General features: G+C 40.1%; 1 pseudogene; it reads right to left on the reverse strand.

Annotated features, from left to right (window-relative positions):
* Positions 1-691: 691 nt before the first annotated feature.
* LOC124943087 lies at positions 692-3,090 on the reverse strand (annotated as a pseudogene).
* Positions 3,091-3,974: the final 884 nt, after the last annotated feature.

Genomic DNA, 3,974 nt, shown 5'->3' on the forward strand with positions numbered 1-3,974 from the left:
AGAGCAACCTTGTCAAAGAAAAATGAGAATCAGAATTCCCGAGAAAAATCAAATGAGGATAGATGAGGAGAATAACAATTCGATTGGAGGACTATAATTTTATTCTTTTGCTCAAAGGAGAGAAGAGAGTGGATTAACTTAAGGTCCCAAGTGTTTCCCGATTTAAAATTTTCAGAGTTAAAGAGAACTCCGAACACAACACATTAAAATGAGTCATTTTCAAAAATAATTCCCAAAATTCCCAAAAGTTTCATATGATAGTCAAAAATATTATTAAAAGCTCATAGGAATCGAGTTTGGAATTTTCGGAGCTATAGAACCCCCAATATGACACTGCAAAGATAGACATTTTTCCAAACGGGCCCTAAAAATTCCGGGAAAAATTAATTTTGAAGAAAATAATATTTTGGAGTTTTTGGGAAAATTTGAGAAAGTTTGAAAGTGGTTTGAATGTTAGAATCATCATTTTAAGGTGGTTTGTTAAAATTGGGAAACAAACAGGACCTAAGTTTATTTTAATTTTTTTTTAAAGTTTTAAATTAAAATAAAAGAAAAAGATAGTTTAGGGGTTCAATTAAAACATCAGGAAGAGATCAGGGACTACTTTAATTTCGAATTAATAAATTAATTCGAAATTAAAGTTTTCAGGTTATTTTAAAACTAAAAGAGGCCCAGGGGCCTCTTTACAACTTCAACAGAAGTTGGAGGAAACCCAAACATAACAAAATAAAAAAAAACAGAACTCCAACCCATGATGTCCCAACGATATCTTCCCATCAAGAACACTAGCCAGGAATTCCATGTGCTGCCCGAGGATCTTTGAGCAACGTTTCGATGCTGACGTGGATGATGAGTCAGCACCCCAAGCGAAAGCTCCACATACTACAGCAAAATAGGCTAGCGCGTAGCCTTTTAACATGAGCACAACTGCACCAGAGCTTTCGTCCTGTTCCAACCTCTGAACTGAAATGAACCAAGAAGGAAGTGTTTCCTTCATAAGCGACTGAACCAATCCTAGCCCGCCTGAAAACCATATTAATGATGCTCCCAATGAAGCGGCTACTTTCACAGCAGCTAATGCAGTCTGAAGCGAAACATGCCCGTTTCTAAGTCCATGTTTGGCCTTCTTCATCCTGTCGAGTTTTTCTTTGTGAAGATCGCTGCAGGCTATGTCGCTAACAGATTGCATCAGAAGAGATATTATTTCTTCTCGGAGGAACATTATGTCTCTAATGGATCGATAAACTCTTAAGTATAGTATTCCCTGGGCGACTGACGATATTCCTCCGTGAAAATGGGAACCAAACCCGTGACCAAGAAGGGCTCCAACACCACCATTGTTCGAGAGTGGCGTGGAGTTTAATCCGAGTGTCACTGTAAAGCAGCTTTTAAGGAGCTGCATGGAAGCATCGTTATTGTGAAGGAATACTGTTCGTGAGGCTGAGAAAACAAGGAAATCGCTCCAGCGTCTGGCTTTTTGAGCCCATAAGGAAGCCACAATTGGCATGCATGGCCATGGACAACCTGCAGCTAGGGACTCCAAGGCTGTAACAAGACTTGGGACATCAACACCAGTAGCAGCTAGGATTCTTTTAATCTGTTCCTCCACAGTAGACAAATTGGCTGCAGGACTCGGCCAATCTGTTCCATTCATAACAACCGGTTTCCAAGCACCACAAGTTACTTCAGCCGAGAAGTAGCTTACAATGGTTATTAAGGATGCTAGAAGAAAATCAGCCAGATCCTTCAACCCAGTGCAGAATTCACGAGGAGATAGTTTTCCATGAGCACAGGCAGCTAAAGCGGCATCAACAACAAAAGGAACCACTTCAAGTATATCCCAAGCAGGTAATTTCGGCCTTAGAGAGCTATCATCACTTCCAGCTCCAGACGAAACCACTGCTTCCTGAAGTTACTGTGGTTACTGACTGGCTTCCTGCTCTATTTATCTTTTTGAACATCATATTAAGAAGACCATCAACTATCTGATGGACAGGTGTCCCATAGACAGGACCCGAAAGGGTTGAAGCTATACAAGCTTGATGCTGTCGATACCATCGTTTTAACTTTGGAAATGAATCTAAGAACACGGGTTTTGGGGGATAATGAGCTTGCGACAGCTGAGAGTCTCCTTCTGTTTTGGTTGCTAGGAGTACTTTGGGGAAGTGCTAAGTAGGAATCCCGTACTAGCATAAGGTATTCTGGGGTTAGTTGAGAGACTACTGGAGGTACATGGCCTATGCCATATTCAAATGGAGGATGATTAAATCGCCATAGCTTTAACAGCAAAGCAAATGCATTTGAGAAAACAACATAAGCTGAGAGTTCTTCTCCAGCTGGAAGTGTCCATGAGACATTTAGCACACAAGATCCAAGTACCTCACAGATCGGCATCAACGACCCTGCAAGTAGTGGAATCAGGCCATGGAGAGAAAAAATCTGCACACAGTCAACAGGCGCTATTCCCACTATGAGGGCATTCAGCATTGGAGCTAGATCGATCAAATGACTTCCATGTCCAGAATGATCATCACCGGTTACTTTCTGAAAATACATCGGAAATCTAGGCGCCAACGGAGAAAATCGTCCGCGCGATGTTGTTCCTGATGAATCAATACTTGAACCAGCAGAAACAGATGGAGAAACTTGTTTAATAGATTTGAGAGGAAATAGAATCGCTCTAATCTTCAAATCCTGATGCGGATGACGGTTATATTCATCGATGATGTTAGCTAGATCATCGTCTGATGTGACGAAAACGAGTACATCTAGATCTTCGTTTGGTAGTTTACACTTCAAACTCACGGAAAATCCACAGGATTCACCGAACTTCATCATTAACTCTGTAAATGAAGTTAAGCAATCGACGGCGAGGATTTTGGTATGGCCACCGAAGTATCGGAGTTTACCATCGGAATGACGAGGATAGATTTTACCGCCATAACTGTAGAGAAACTTAATCTTATCGGCTTCTCCAGTACTGTTTGAATTCAAGCTTTCTGTAATGGCGCCGATACAGATTGAATCTAGAGGAAGAAGATGAAGATGCTTCAATGAAGAGATTGGCACCTTCATTTTCAGAATCACAGGAGACGACGATAGAAAAGAGAGAAAGAGAGAGAAGGGACTGGTTTCTAATCCTATCCTCAATCCTAACTACTCTTAATCAAAAATCTATCAGCCAAAATCTAACAAATATCAGCAAGCATTCAATCAATTGGAAATAACTACAGTAGCAAAGGAAACATACTTGAAATTTAAATGAAACAAACTGCATTTACATTTCTAATCATCAAGCGGCATCGTCATTCAGTTTGAATGTTTACCTGATTAGCAAAAGGAGATGAAACAAAATGAATCAGCCGGATTCGAAGAAGCTTCAGCCAAAGTTTCTGCCGTTCTTCGCGTTCGTCGATCCAATCGTCCAAGGCAATGAGCTCGGATTACTCCTTCTCCTTCTTCAACAATGGAAGCAATATCAAAACTCTCTCAGATTTTTATAACCGCTCCTCTAGCTCCAAGAAGTGAACAAAAAACTGCTCTCTTTCTCTAAAAACCCACCAACTCAAAAAAACTGCCTAAACTCATCTTCCCCTCTCTTTTTATTTTATTACAGGGGTTCATTTGTAATTAACCCAAAAGTTGAAGGGCACGCTTGGAAGAAAAGAAAAAAATATATATTTTCCCTTTTTTTTCTTCTTTTCGTTTTACTCCTTTTCCATTTTTCTTTCTTTGCACCTTCACACTAAACGAATCACCCCGGTCGCGTTTTTACTCATACAATTGTGAAAATTTTATGGTCAGTTCTTAACACCACGAACATGAATCTCCTTTTTGAATGAACCCAAACGGACCTTCCTATCCAAAGTTATGATATTTTAAAACCACCCCTCCATTTCAATCTTTTCAATCCCGCGGTTTTCAATTTCATAACTTTAATAGCCCATAACTTTGTGCACAGAGCTTTCCCCACA

This window comes from Impatiens glandulifera, chromosome 1 (genome assembly GCF_907164915.1).
Source record: "Impatiens glandulifera chromosome 1, dImpGla2.1, whole genome shotgun sequence".
Taxonomy (NCBI): domain Eukaryota; kingdom Viridiplantae; phylum Streptophyta; class Magnoliopsida; order Ericales; family Balsaminaceae; genus Impatiens; species Impatiens glandulifera.